The sequence below is a fragment of the Rhipicephalus sanguineus genome, chromosome 5, assembly GCF_013339695.2.
Source record: "Rhipicephalus sanguineus isolate Rsan-2018 chromosome 5, BIME_Rsan_1.4, whole genome shotgun sequence".
In the NCBI taxonomy this organism is placed as follows: Eukaryota; Metazoa; Arthropoda; class Arachnida; order Ixodida; family Ixodidae; genus Rhipicephalus; species Rhipicephalus sanguineus.
Window position 1 is genome coordinate 184,324,335 of NC_051180.1, and position 15,972 is coordinate 184,340,306.

The following is a 15,972-nucleotide window of genomic DNA, read 5'->3' on the forward strand; positions in this document are numbered from 1 at the left end:
CAAATACGTGAGAGAGACCTGGAGTGGGAAACACTCCGTCGACAAATGGATCTAAATGGATGCTGAAAAGAAACATTAAGTAATTTTAAACTAATAAAGGTTGTTTAAAAATAAACTACCGTTTTAACGGGAGCTATTTCGTTATGATTGAAGCTCTTTTGTTCCCATCCATTATGACGCCATTGTATTTCTCCAGCTTTCCGTTGCGGCCTTCCCTGGAACACACGGCGGTATCGGCGTCCTTCATCTCGTTTCCACAGCGACCAGCGAAACGGGTATATCAAATGTGCGCAATTTTAGGAATTTTCCGTATTTTCCTTTACACAATCGTCCAAGTCGACTTCATACGGTGTCCCTGAGAGGACTCTTAATCAATCACCACGAAATATTTCAACAAGGCCTTCAGGGAAATTGATTCTACATTTGTTTATTCATAGGGTTCCGATCACATCACTCGCTAATGTTGGCTAAGTGATTTCCAGTCTTGGATTATGCCGCATATCCGCTGTTTTAAGCAACGTGTACGCAGACGTTAGCGGGCAGGGTTGCCAGGTCGAAAAGAAAAAAAAAAGCCATAAAATTGGGAAAACTGGCCAAAAAGCCAGCTTCGGCCAAGGGCAGTAAATGTAGCCAAAAGTAGCCACACCTGTTTGAAAACAACTGCGACGTTCTTATTTAAATGACTAAATGCAAGATGGCGGAAATGTAAGCAAGTACAGCATGAACACTTCAAAATCAGAATTGCTGAGATTCAAGCACAAAGTGTTGACTTCCTACATGGATGACTTTCTAGCGCTGTTGAAATAACACGCACTTCACGCGTCTTGCATGACTTTTTTTTTTTTAAGGACTTGAAGTACCAGATTTGTGGCGACAATAAAATTGAGTACTGCATGAGTGTGCTCAAGATCACAGCTGCCGGGACTGAAGCATAAATTATAATAATTTCGCAATCGTATCTTGCGCGATGACGAAGTACGAACAGTTAATCATCCCGAGTCGGTGCCTACTTCTAAGAAATGTAACACGGACAGTTCGTCAGGCATTCGGTTACTCATGTCGATGAGTGCAAAGCGTCCTGGGTGCAGAGCGCTTTTGATTATCCTGCAGGTTCACTTACGAGTGCAGCTCGTCGCGTTCAGTGACATGAGGCCCCGCGCAGCAGCTCTCCCTTCGAGTCCCAGCCACGCACCAAAAAGTCCTTTCCTTTGACTAATGCGAGCGCCAAATTCAATTTTGGGAGCTGGAAACAAGCCATGTTTTGACACAGTCTTCTCGAAAACCCTGAGCGACTGCGACGTCGCAAGATATTGATAATTCGGTTCTAATCGAGGAAAGAAAGTAGCCCAAGAGTAGCCAAGTAGCCAAGACGTCTTTTCTGCCGCCACCGGCCTAAAAGAAGTAGCCAAATGGCCGCAAAGCAGCAAACCTGGCAACCCTGTTAGCGGGCCGTCCACACTGCGTCTCGTCCGCCAAATATTCCCGTTCACAGGTATACACTGCAACACCAGCTTCAAGGTATAGGGTTATGTGGAGGTTATCGCGCATGCTGCCTCTTGGCGGCGACAGTTAAGAACCGCGCAGAAATGTAATACACATCACACACACTCACGGCAAGCACTTTCCCTCTTCCACTCAGGGCTCGCGGCCTTCGTCCCATATTTTTTCTTTGTTTTCTTAATAAGTATGTTCATGAGCTACACAGGCGGTCCCAAGCATTCTTTTCTTGAGGCACCCCATGCGGTCACCACGCGTTGAAACATTGCATGTCTCACAATCGGCGTCCCGATTTCAGTCGTTCTGCAGATCGGTATCGACGTTGCTCGAATCCTGACTCTAAATGCCCTTCAGAAGTGACCCCTATGCGAGATAGTGGAAAGGCCTGCTTTCAAATACGTTAGCTGTCATCTTGTTCAAGCCCTCCCCTTGCCTTCTTCAGCTGTTCCGGCCCTCTCCTGGCTGAGGTGAGTGAGACCCCTGCTCTAACTCATCTGTCTATGTGAGGCCGATGAAACAATCTTTTCTTTTTCTTTGGCAGCCGCTTGAATAGTCTAACTTGCAATGATTATAACCAACGCCTTAATAATCAAACGTAAGAGGAACGCGTGAATACTTTGATTGTGAACTCACTTAAAAAAACGTCAGCGCGAAAGCTCAAGAGTTTCCTTTCAAAGGCGCACGAAGAGCTACATAAAAGTTTGCGCGCTCTAAACACACATGTCACTCATAATTACCGTCCGGGTGCATTTCACACTTCACTGTTCGCACCGGTCGCATATAGGAGAGGTCCGGAACTACGTGCAACTGAGATGATCAAGTAGCTGAGCGCGGTGAAATGTACAAATAAATATTCTTCTTTTAAGATAATTGTAACCATGTTTATTTTGAGCACATATAAATACAGCGCGTTATCTTTATCTGCTTTAAAAACACAAGCGCATACTTTTTGCGTTTGTTCGAGTTTTTGCGGCTATAGCAGCATATCGGTTGTACGCGAGTGAGTGCAAAACTTTGGTGACGAAAAAGAGAGCGTAACAGCGACACTTGTGCAACGCCTTGCATTTCACCAGTGACTGTACGGCGGTGGCATGACGTCAGACGTGACGTTTCTTCTCGGGGTCACGTGACCCCGAGCTGTGCAAGCAAGGCTCTCCCGCGTCCGACGTGCAGTTGCCGATCGCGAGCGAACCACGCTCACCGGAACGGCGTCATATACATGCCGATAAATCTGCGCGGCTGAAGAAGCATCACATTCACGGCCGGCGTTTCGGTTCACGAGATTCCCATCGATAAGGTGACGGTCGTAAACCAGATGCTAAAAAAATACAAAAAACAAAAACACAGCCCGATAAGGAGTCCATCGACACCCTGCAGTTCGCTTCTTGCAAGTTTCAGCAAGAATTTCAGGCTCTATGATGCATGCTTATAGTTCATATCATTGTACTCATAAGAGTACTGAGTTTTCAGATCTATCTCGCGTTGTATTTCACGTACCCTGAAAGATTTGATAACGTTTTAAGCGCACACTTGCGAACACCAAAAGCGGTGAATCAACCTGCCGTGGTCGCTTAGTAGGAACAAGGTGTCGCGCAGACAAGATCGAGGACGCGGGTTCGATCCCCGGCCACGGCGGCCGCATTCCGACGGGGGAGGAAAACAAACACATGCCGGTTCGTCAGTTCCTCTCGTGTCAGTCTCTGGAAGCCGTTTTTCTACGATTACTTTCGGCAATTTCTTGGCGAGAGGCAGGTTACTAGAAAGTAACAGAGGCCGAACACGACAACAGATAAGAAATCGCGTTGAGAAAATATCCCCTCGGTCATTTTTAAAGGTCTCCGACCTCCACGCGAGCTAATTACTTCGCATTTCACCGGCGCCGAAAAGAAGCAACTTCATTTTCCGCATCTTGCACAGGCTAAACGTTTCCGCGAAACGGGCACAGAACATCCGGCCTACTCACCTTCGGTGGTTGCGGTCACTTTGGAACGTCGAGGGAAGCGGCGCTCGAGTTGGCAACCTGAAGGGGAAAAAAAAAGACCGTGGTTATGCGTACGTTACGATTACTTGTTACCATAGTTATGCGCACACAGCACTTCGGAAAAATAGTACAGGAAGGGGAATAAGAAAGTCTCGAATCGCGTACGGCAGATTTAATTTATTGAACTGATGAGAAATCGTCGAATAATATACGTCGTCGCTGCAGCCGACATTTCGGCAAGGGGACATTTCGAGGCAGCAAGAGTTACCTGCCCTAACCGTAACAGAATAGAGCAACACGTAAAATGGGAGCCAACATCCTCGTGTGCCAACGGATGGCAAGTATATCTATGCGAAACGTCCACACGTGAACAGTTTCAGGGAAGAATTCGAAGAATTAATGGGACAACGTTTAGTGGGTGCGTTTTGCGAGAGGAGGGATAGAACGACAGGAGGTTGAGCCAGTTGCCAACGGTTCATCGCTAAAAATAAAAAGTAATGCGTTTTTAGAGGCATTATTTCTTCCGCGACGAGCGCAAGGATTTATCGACGAAATCAGCGCGCACATGGTAGACGACAAAAGATGAAAATATGAACTCGAGAGCTGGATTCGACTGTCCCTCGTCTCCCGCACTAAATTATTATTATTATTATTATTATTATTATTATTATTATTATTATTATTATTATTATTATTATTATTATTATTATTATTATTATTATTATTGATATGATGCGAGAAGATGTTGGAGCACAGGGCGCCGGCCACTCCTTAGCTCTTAAGGGATCCAACATACTACTCACAACTCTCTCGCAGTAACAGGAGTAACTTGAATAGGGCGATCAAAAAAGAGAGAGAGAAAACTGTCAGAGAGCGTTTTTGCAGTAACATCAGGACAAAAAAAAGAAGCAAACATAGTATCCGCATATAATAAAAAAAAAATAAGGTCACCACTGTATGCAACGTACGATAGTGCCATATATGACACTACACCCTATATACGCACATGGTTAACTATGTAAACATCAGAGACATTTAACACCTTAGCTTAGATACGTTCTCGGACGAACGCGCATCCCATGCAACGAAAGCTCTCGTGAACTTCCTCACTGAAATCGCTCAATGAGAGCGCCTTGCACCCGGCCACTCTGAGGGTGCCTCCCATTGGGCTGTAGGCTGTTTCTTTCAGCAGAATTCACTTGGGTGCATGCACCATGGACTCATTTACAGTTTTGAGGCAGTTAATAAGGCAGTCCGATATGGCGATCGTCGAGGTTCCTTGGAGTTCGTCTTAACGGAATTTACTGTGAATCAAGCGAAGCTTTGTCTTCAAGAATGCTGTTGGCGCAGCTTAGCGCGTGTTTGCAATATTCTGAGAGCTAGCTATATAGTGAACGTATATGGTACTTAGTTGCCAACTTCTCAATTTCGGAACGGCATGCGCGCAGACTGCTTCTCGGTAAGGGCGGTAATGAGACGAAAAAAGACGCACAATTAACACCACGGAAAAGGCGGGTGGGAGAAAAGGGCGTCTTCACTCGCAACTAACTTTATTCTATGAAGGAAAGCTACGTTACGCATTTCACTAAGAATAAAGTTAGTTCCGAGTAACCTCTTTTTCGCCCGTCTTGATGTTTTTTTCGTCTTTCTGCCTCACCGAATGCACACTGACTCGAAGGAAGTTTCTAATAAAGCTGCTATGAGGCCAGCTTATGTTATTCGTTATTAGTGCTGTGGTCGGCAAGGACAATTTTCGCGGCTAAAACCATTGCCTTGCAGGCTTGGCTGAAAGTCGGCTATTCGACAGTAGCTCGCAATGCCCGTCAGTTCGCGTGGGCAGTGGTGGTCCACCAAGTTTAGGATTTGGAGCAATATTCGGAGCACGCAGAAAGCTGTTTTGGAGCAGACTTGGAGCAGAAGAAACTGTGTTCCGGAGCAGGTTTGGAGTAAACAAAATGTAGTTTGGGATCACTTGTGGCGGCACAACAGTAATTTCGCACCTTTTTAGTGCATATTCTTATTATTGTGCAAAAAGGAAATGCTGCTCTAATGTAAAGAAGGAGGCAAGACCAATAGCCAGAGAGCAGCCATCAATTAAGCTGTTCACACGAAATTCTGGGGGGCGCCTAGATTTTCACTGCAGGAGTTGCGGATGCACGCCGAGGTTCAAAGACACGGTCTTCTTGTCCAAATCAAACTACAAGCTGCAAAGGGAAGTTGTTGAGGCGCACTTTATTAATACGATACGCTGATAATACGAATCGCTGATACGAGTGTCACGATGGGGGCGTAACCAGAGCAGGTGGTGATGCGCGATTCATGTTGATATGGGCTCGCCTATAGGCATTCCGTAATAAAGCTGGAAGTTTGCGCCTGCTCTTCCTTGTCCGTGTTTCTCAGCGCAGCCATACATTATGTTCCATGTATACGTCAACTAGCCCAAACGAAAGCGTTACTGAAATTCTGTCACATGCTGGCTTCACTGCAACATGAAAGATTTGCATTGCGGTGAAGCACTGGTGACAAGGTGGGCATGGCACATGCGGTTACCATGAGTGACAAGTGTTAAAACATCATTTCTTCCCGGTTCTCGAGAGAGTGGGGGGTTGACTGCAGTTACAGACCCCCCCCCCCCCCCCCTCCATCCATCGCCCCTTGGATCCGCCGGTGGCAGGGGTCCTCAAGCTGCAGATTCCACGAAGACAGTCTTGGGTTCGGCGAGTGGGCAGAGCTCATTCCACTATATCCGTTTACAATTTCCATTAACAGTTTTTTTTAATGCAGATAAATAATTTTCCATTGCACTTTCGACATAACTACGCGACCGCACGCTCTGAACAGCGAGAAAACAAGCATAGGCGCACACATACAAACGCACGCACGAACATACATAAAGTATGGCTTATGTACGTCACCCCTCCCCCCCCCCCCCACCCCGAAAAAAGATTTCTGGCTACGCTACTGACTTGTACTCGGCACGATCAGCCGTTCAGCTGCGTGTATCGGGTGCATCGGCGAGCTGCGTTAACGAGCGATCTGTAGTGGCCTTACATGGATGAAATGCGGTGGTTGGTCCATACACAGAGTAGCATGCCAGCGGTATACAGACGCCGGCAAAAATATGTTCTTTTAATGAAGATCCTCTCTCTCTCTCACGTGCTGCGTGCCAGGATGCTACAACAGCAGCCTGAAACAAAAGGCCTAGCAGGATCGAGAGCTGTGATGCAAGTCAAGCTCACGATACGCACAGTGGCTCGGGAAAAAGAAAAAATCACTTGTCTCTGCATTATCGCCACCTCCTTATCAAGAGCAACGAGCTCCCAGACAGCAGTAAACATACCGAACGGTCAATAATGGAGATCACATACAAGGTTTAGGCAGATGAGATAAATCACATAGGTGGCGGAAGTGGCTTCCCCGGCCATATGCAAAAGCCGTGTGTGGCGCCAGAACAGGAATATTATGGGCCAGAAACGCTCCATGCAGCGTTTCTGGCCCATAGTATATATAGTTATCTTTGGCGCCGTAAACTGTCAGAAATAGGACTGTAGCAAAATGGCGCAGTTGGACCATCACTGCATGGGGACAGACAACAGAGAATGAATGTATTCAGCATATTAGTCGTAGCGGGGAGGGGTTCGCGAACGGCCGCCCTCGTAAAGAATTCCTGGCTCTACCATTGGTCAATTGGTGGCTTTTTGTTTGATGAACAGGTGTGGTGAGCATCGACACTGAAATTTGATGGTACCACCTTTATATGGTGTCCTCTTTACACGAGTGTGTTACATGAGCCGCTGTGTTCGGCCGTCTCGCGCAGCAACCGACCTCCGTGATTGGATACACGGCGATGCAGCCATTCTCGGAGGGTACATACAAGGCCCACAGATACAAGGCTGCGTTTGTCGTGCGAACCGATCGAGGCCAATGCGCTGCGACACGCTCTGTTCGGCGTCCGTGCAGATCGGTCAATGAGGCTGGGCCGTCGTTAGTGCAATTTTTGCCGCGTTCACGGTCCCGCTCGCGATTCGCGTACGCCATCTCGGCTCGGAATCATTCATGAAAGACCGTGCAGTCACCTTTTGCTTTCTTTTTAGACGTACTGAGGACGATGGCTGGCTTCTTTAGATTCGCTCGTTTATTTCCCGCAGGGTCCTGGCCGCCGTTCGATGTCGGCCAGGAAACGCGGCGGGCCACGCTCCTCTCGCAACCGCGCCGCTCTACACACCGCACGCGCGCGCTTTTCAATTTCAGTTTTCCTCGGCGCTCCAGAATTTCTGAAGAGGCAAAGAAAGAAAAATTGTGCGCGCGCGTCCCGAAGTGGGCCGCGCTGGGGATAGAGCCCAACGCGGTGCTCGTAGAAAAACGTGTCTTCCTCGCGCTCTTGTATCGTCCACGGCACTCGGGTGTTTTCCACACAACATACTGTGAAGACCGTCGTTAGCGTGAACGCGCCCGCTCGTAGCCGACTCTCTTTTACAGAGACACTAAAGTGAAACGCTAAATCGCTTTACATTGCTAAATTATTCTGTCAGAACTCTGCTGCCATTACAATAATAATGACAATGCTGTCACTACAATGATAAACAAAATGAATATGTGACGAGTTGCTGCAGACAGCCAACTAGGTCTAGTGCTACTATAACGACCGCTTTGGCCGACTTGCCGCAACTTTCAGTGCTGCACGACTTGTAACGATCAGCGTTCAATATGGCAACCCCATTATGGCCGCCGGGGATGATAACAAGGGCGCGATGTCGAGCGTTATAACGTTTCTTTACCGGACAGGCTTATCCATCTAGTTTTCAGTTTCACCGCAAGGGCCGTGCTGTGACGATGAGATATTTAACATTCAAAAAATGATCTGTAGTTATAGTTCGATCTATCGTCGTCTTTTCTTATACCGGTGTCGTATACGGTCACCTTTGATCGCTATCAGGCCTGATCCGGGTAGAATTTTCTCGATCGTGATTGGCTGGTTTACGCAAGCTGCAGACGGGAGCCATTCACAGTTGATAAATATATGATCCGCGGGCTTAATCGCGATGACCGGCACTATACTGTATTCACTGTGCCGTTCATAGTTTGTATATAGCAGTCAGTATACTTCTAGTGATGTACTAACATGAACCAAATCGTTTTCCTATTTATCGGCCCCTTGAAGAAACTTGCGCAGGCGCAGTAATGCCCGGATGCTTCGTGTCGTCGGCTGCGTTGCTCGGGCGTGCCAAGTCACGGGCTACGAACTCGCGGAGCCGTGGCGTAGCAGAGTCGCGCAGCTGCGAACTGGTCAGCTGACTTCCTAGCCGTACGAAGTGCACAAAAATAAAAACATTGCGTCGTGAGAAGCAGGATATATACGACGAGAGGGACCAAGTTGTTTCTTTCGCTGACGAAAAAAAAAAAAAACGATTAGTATGTGTATAGTTTTCGCGGGCCTCTTTACCATAGCTGTTTGCAGTGCTCAGCGATTAAAACGCCTGGTGACCGGCGCGCATGGCGGCCGGCTCATTCATTTCATTACGAAAGCAAGATGTGATGCATTGTATAAGCATCTGGTGCTCAGCGCTCAACCGGTGAGATGACACAAAAAGCACCGGCTGCATGCGGGGCGATTATCGTGCTTGAATCCAGCGAACGGAACTATATAGATAACGAGGCCGAGGAAGGCGCAAAGGGTTCTCAAGTGCGGCAACGATGGCATCGAGTGAATTAAAGAGGATCAGAAAACAACTCGCTGCCGTCGGGAATCCGTCTAGTTGGAGCCGCCTGACAAAAGCAAGATGTCCCCAAGATCCTGTCTCGTCGGATGTGACCGCTCGAGTATGTTATAGGCCATGGATACGAACAACATTTGCTACGCCCTGCGGATTTGCATTTGTCGCCGAAAACCACTGCGCGCTTGTGTTTTGCTTGTACCACGATTACGAGGCAAACTGTGGTGGGGAACTCCGGGTTGATTTCGATCAGCTGGAGTTGTGGCAACAACCGGTGCTCGAGAACTTGATCCGGATCGGGTACTACCGCGACTAAAGAGTGGTCGTGTGGTGTGACGACACCGAGTCGCCGCATTCTCATTCTCCCGGCTCTACGGGAAACTCGTAAAATCTTCCGATACTGTTCACCATGCGAAAAATGAAAGCACTCGGCCATCATCATCGAACATGCCGCAGATCTGCGCCCATAAAGCGACACACTCTTAATTTGGTCCTTCATAAAGTGCTGGCTGTAGACAGGACCAAATTCGGTCCTGGCTACACCCATAGCAAGACACTATTAAGAGTGTGCAGGCACGCCAACAAAACGAACTGGCAACGAGGTGCGCTTATCGGCACGCTGCAGAAGTAGGAACGACCTCGTGAACTGATCAGCGCGTGGTATGCCTCGCGGCACGTCCGTGGAACTATACACTCTTAAAAAAAAGTTAGTAAAAAGGTTGTAACTGCAAGCAAATAGGTAGTAACTGCAGCGGTTACTAACTTTCTTGGACCGTTACTAACCTTTTGCTACCTGTTTACTACCTACGTTAGTAAACAGTTACTACCTGCAACCGTTGCTAACTTTTTCCTACCTGTTTACTACCTACGTTAGTAACTGCAAGCAAATAGGTAGTAACTGCAGCCGTTACTAACTTTCATGGACCGTTACTACCTTTTTCCTACCTGGCCGTTAACTATACTTAATCTAAAATTGTAGTTAATACCTATTGTGTTAACTTATAACTGGAATCGTCTCGACACATCATTTTAAATCGAAAAATGGTGAAGAAAATGTCCATGGATTAAGAAAAAAATATAATTTTTTTTTTTAAATTACGCAACCGCGATTTCTAAGCATCATTCTCCTATTCTGAAAACGGAGGAGCAAAAGTTAATGAAGTGTAAGCAAGTGCTATATGCGTTTTAGTACACAATATAAATCCCAACAAGCTAGCATGACAGGCGGATGTGAAAGAACCACAGGTGGTTAAAATTAATCCGGAGTCCCTCACTATACGGCGCGCCTCAATCATATTGTGGTTTTGGCACGTGAAACCTTAGGAATGATTATTATTAGCTTTTTACTGTCTATGTACTAGCACATGAATTCATTGAAATGCACTGAGGCTATGTTAGTGGGCTTAGTACCTTGTCTCGGCCGCTGTACATAATGCTTTTTTGCGCCAGTTTTATAGCAAATAGGCATGATATATTGTTTCTTTTAATACGGTTGATTAAAAGTCTTGTGCTACGTCCCCAAGCGCACATAATCCGGTAGTAGGGTGGGGTTCTTTAGGGTCACATTTTTTGATAATTCATCGTGAAACACAGGTGCTCACCGGTACCAGTCGTGCATCTCCAATGTAGGGGCTATAAATACCCCGGGAGTCGCTTAGTAAGTACTGGCGCGTAGTGAACTTGTTGTTGAGTCTCTGTATTCTTATAGTTCATGACACTTCACGCAAGATTAGCCGATGTTGTTTCGTAGTGTGGCATTATGAATTTGAACACTGTTAATAATGTGGCAAAATGAACACGTTAGTGTCAGTTACTACTTTTTTTTACAACCTTTTTTACTACCTATGGTTAGTAACGGCTAGGGTAGTAACAGTCACTAATTGCTGTTAGTAACGGCAAAGGTAGTAGCAGTTACCACCTTTGCCGTTACTAACTGCGCTTACTAACAGGGTTGTAACATATGTGACAAGCCGTTACAACCCCAAAGTTAGCAAGTATTACTACCTTTTTTTTAAGAGTGTAGATACGAAAAATCCGCTTCAAACAGAATCGGCGATTTGTGAAATACCGCGCCTCTGACCAATTCTTGACCAAAATTACTCGGCTACAATTATGTTTGTTCACCAGTGAGCAGCAAACCGAATAACATATCCCCGGTTGCGAACAGAATATTTTCGTTGCACTACCTCGTAATATTAAAAAAAAAAAAAGCGTCGCTCATACCAGCAGCAGCGTGACACTGACTAAAGTATGCAGCAAGACTATTCGGCACACTCATACTATTCGAACAGCCGGTCAGCGCTGTCGGGGCAACGTGGAGCGACACGGAACCAAAACATGTCACGTCCTGACCGAAAAGCAACGCAACGGGCTCCGTGTTATGAAATTATCGCCTTCGGCGACTCTGCAGCTTCCTCGGTCTATCGTCGCGCAAGACGTCGATGACGTGTGGCGCTGACACCGCAGGCTACTGCTGCTATAGCTCACTCGGGCGTTCAAATGAACGTTAATGATTCGCATTCATATAGTCCTCGAATACTTTTAATTTCGATTCGCGCTAGGTGGTCGAATCGTTTGGGGTCCGTACTGCAGCGCCCCAACGGTTAGAGCTGTGCTGAAGCATCTGTTCTATTCCGTTAAAACTTGATTGCTGTGGAGAGACTGAGGTACACGGCACCTCATCCATACTCCATCATATCTCTGCAATATAAAAAAAGAAAGCTTCGTTGTACAAAAACAAGAGGAGTGTTGTGCGTAAGGGCCACGTTACGTAACTCTCAACAACCAAGTCTGTAAGAGATAAGATAATAGTTCATAAAGGAGAGAGCACTGTGAAGTCGCCCGTGATGCACGTGGGCGTGCAGCTGTCGAGGGAGCCGCCGCAAAGTCTACGACAGAATACTGAGAGAGTTAACGGGGCCAATTTCTGTGCTGAACTTTCCTTTTCTCTATTTACTTTTTCTGTTTATCGTCAACGCGATATAATGCGGTGAGATTCGAACCCGGGACATCGCAAACCCCCGAGAAGGATTACGGATCACGGAACCGCCAACATCGAAGGGGGGTTCTTTTGCGACTCCCACGGTGTCCGCTGCTTTGACACTGGCAAGGCGCAATCCGAGTCGTCAAAATAGCGACCTCAAAAGCAGCAAGGAGAAAGGCGCGTCTGCGCACGAGGAATTAGAACGGGGGCATTAGCGAGTCGCCACGGGTGTCTCGCAGCACGGCCGCGGAGGCAGCTGGCTATTCGCGACACGACAGCCGGAAGCACGAAACTCGCGCGCGAGCGCTGTGCTCGGTGTGTGTCGGAAGCACAAGAAGAAGCTTATCGGGGCTCCGAAAAGAAGAACGCAGGCAAACACGCAAAGCCCGGGGCTGTCGGTCGTCGAGCCGGGCTCGAAACGCGCTCTGCATCGACGACGACGACGGTGGCCCTGTTTGGCGCCGCTGTTTTGAGCCAAGAAACGACGCGGATGTGCGACGCAGGTCAGCCGATGAAAATCAGCCACTAATGTCGCGTAAAAAGACGTAAGTCTCCTCCGTCGGAGCCTTTGAAGCGTCACCCTGCTTAGAATGGCAGAACTTGAAGGCGCGTCGGTGGACAGACCAAATTGACGGGACGCAAGGGTGAAACGACTTCACCCGAAAGTGATGATGAATCAACTGTTATTGAGCCCAAACGGTGGTGCACACAGTCACCAGACGGGGTAATTCTGTGACGGGACCCATACGTTCCCAGCAGTTCCTGGCCCCTGTCCGTCAGTGCGAGCTGAGTCGGTAGGGCGGGGCTGAACGCGAGACCTTGTGATCACCCGAAAGTGGATATTCACGGAACATGTTATTCACTGATGGCATGAGGCAGAGCACATGCAGACAGGAAAGACAGGATGATTACGCATGCAAGACAGTGAGCACTGGCGCAAAGCTCCTCCCGCGATGTGCCGCGCCAGTTGCGTGCGGCGTTTAATCTGACGACGGGTCGAAGGCCTAGCAAAAGACGATAACGATCACCCTTTTGCTACCGGCTGGCGACAGCAAGCGATCACTGCTCGTCACATCAGGGAGGAACATCTTGCATGCGTAATCATGCAAACCGCAATTGAACTTTGCAGCGGGATATCTCGGGGCAAAAACATGCTAGAAGAATTCTTCCAAGTGGAAATGTGTAGAAACGCGACAGCCTCAAACTTTTCAATACAAACATGCCCGCTTGCTGCACTCATTAAAAAGTTCATTATTCAATCTTAGTTAATTGGGCGGCTGAAAGCCATAATTACTGCCTCACTTTGTGTCCCCCTGGATACACATAACTTATCTGCAAAGGTGGTTTTCACGTTCTTCCCGTGCTGAAACAACCATAAAGCTTAATTTTGAACACTCTGTATATATATATAACCTAAATTGCTGATAACATTATTGTTCGCTTAGCTTTCACTGCATGCATCTTGCCTATGCTAATTTTCCTTTTCAGTGATTTCTTGCTGTCCCCCCTCCCCCTTTATTTTTATTTTATTGCTCTATCTCTTCGGTGTTATAATTTAAGATATAACATTCTCCCTCTTGACCTCGTCCGAGTCTCCTGAGTCCGTGTTTTTATGTGTGTGCGCATCAGTATTCTTTCCTTGCAAGTATGAACCAACTCGCCCAGCAGCAAGTTTTATTGGCCTGAGAGTTAAGCGAACTCTATCTGATCTCTCGAGTTAAATGAACTACGTTTCATTAATTATTACTGCATTCACCTTCCTTTTCCGACTATCTTCGCCAATGTGTTGAGTAATTATTACCTTTACTGACGCATACATCCGCGTACGTATTTATATTGCTCGACTCAGAACATGGCTTCTTAATTCTACTTTGTTCGTGTTAAAAATGCAATATATTGCCAGTCGTATTCACGAGTTCGTCCCTCGCACAGTCCACATAGTGTCGTCCATATACAGAAACCCTCATTGTCCATTACTGATATAACTCAAGTCAACTGTTTTCCAGTCGTCTTTTTGAAGCACGAAGAAAGGATCCTACAGCTTTGGCCACGAGTACATTATTTCTGTCCCTATGTCTCTCGGCAGCTCCACGGCATCGTCAGCTGCGTCTCTGCTCGACAGTAATATATATATTACTGTCGAGCAGAGACCCATACCCCATTCCGTGTATACCCCATACACACGGAACTACCCTGTCGTAAGCCCCGTCAATATCGAGAAATAATATTTTAAAAAATGTTCGTTCCGTCAACGTGCACCGTAGCAGAAAATGAGTCTCTCGTGCTCATGTGAATCAAATGAAAAACTCCGCACATTCTAAGCGCACGAATTCATAATAATATGTCATTTAGAGCGACTGATTGTTTTTGTTTGTTTGTTTTAAGCCACAAAGCCACACAGAGGCTATGAAAGACCCCGTAATGGAGGGCTTCCAGTTTCGTTCTACACGAAGCTTTCTTGTGCTTCGCCCTTATAAGGAAGGGAGCCACTATACACGGTCGGGAATCGAACTCGCGACCCCGCGGTGCTCTAAACCCGAACGACTCAGCCACAAATCCGAAGTGTTCATCTTCAAACCAATCCGGACGAATTCAGTTAAATGTTTTAACTTCAAGTCTTCCTGCGGTTTGGGGGGTGTTGATCGATGCAGCCAGCAATGACGCGTTCGTTGAGAAGACACGGTGAAATTTCCAAAGCAGCGTGTAATCAGTGCGATAGCCGGAAAGAACGAGCAACAATTTTTTATAATCCCGTACAGGGGATGGAGAAACCAATTGCAGCAAAATACTCCCTTTGAAGAGTATAAACTACAGAGCAAACGCAAGCACGCAGTCTATGAAAGCCCGATAAAGGGATCTTGCGGCGCACTATATACGCTTCTACCGATAATTTCGCTCCCGTGAAAGCCGCGAAGATTTTTGACGATAAGCGACAACATCGTAAGCCGATCGGACTGCAACACGAAAAAACCGACGCACGCGCGTTGAGACCACTCCTACCAGCTTAGAAAAGATGAAAACACTTATTTGCTGGCATCGTTCTTTTTTTTTTTCCTCTCGTTTTTAATCATCTTTGTAGCTCGCTTCAGAAGCCCACTCGTGTTTGAACGCGCCGTGGACAACAACGGCGAAGGGGAGGCGCACTGGCGATGTCACATCGGAGCGCTTCGCAAAGACGAAAAAAACGAAGACGGGGAATTAGAGGACTTGGACAGAGAGCCGCACAAATGCGAAGGCCGGGCATCAGTGCGGGATGCTTTCGGGGGCAAAAAATAAAAATAAATGAAAAGCGACATAACGCAATCTCGACGAAGCTATCACCGCCTGGCTGGTCGATGTTGAAGAAGCGAGCCTGGTGAACACACAAGTGGCAAGACTACAAGGTTCGGGGTACCGTCCGCGATGAAATAAAAGTAAACCTCGCTATGCGAGTAACAGTTCCGATAAGAGCGAGAGAAAAAAAAGAAAGAGTAAGAAAAACGAGGCAGGCTGTGGAGCAAAGCCCCGAGTGTTGAAGCCACGGCGAGGGAAGAACCGCGAGCCGAAGACCCCGGGCTGAGAAGGAACTCGAGCGAAGGAAGATAAGAACTTTTCGGAATTTCGTTTCCTTTTACGGCAATTTGTTTTTTCTCAAAGTGGTATTTGGGAGTTGTAAAATAAACTGAACAACTAGGCAAAGAAATATCGGCTTCGTAACCTCCTCGGAGCAGCTCAGACTAGAAAAAAGAAAAGAAAAAAAAAAAGAGCGCGCACAGAGAGGCGTCCAGAGAGGAGGACCTCGGACGCCAAGCAGACAC

The 15,972-nt window shown here is 47.1% G+C and overlaps 1 protein-coding gene and 1 long non-coding RNA gene across 2 annotated transcripts in view; one reads left to right on the forward strand and one right to left on the reverse strand.

Moving 5' to 3' along the window:
- LOC125758489 (uncharacterized) overlaps positions 1–15,972 on the forward strand; it is a 210,298-nt gene that overhangs the window by 185,412 nt on the left and 8,914 nt on the right. The window lies entirely within an intron of this gene.
- LOC119394503 (uncharacterized) overlaps positions 1–15,972 on the reverse strand; it is a 146,385-nt gene that overhangs the window by 68,907 nt on the left and 61,506 nt on the right. Inside the window, 1 exon segment of the mRNA XM_037661808.2 lies at positions 3,461–3,517. The gene's annotated coding sequence lies outside the window, so the exon portion shown is untranslated.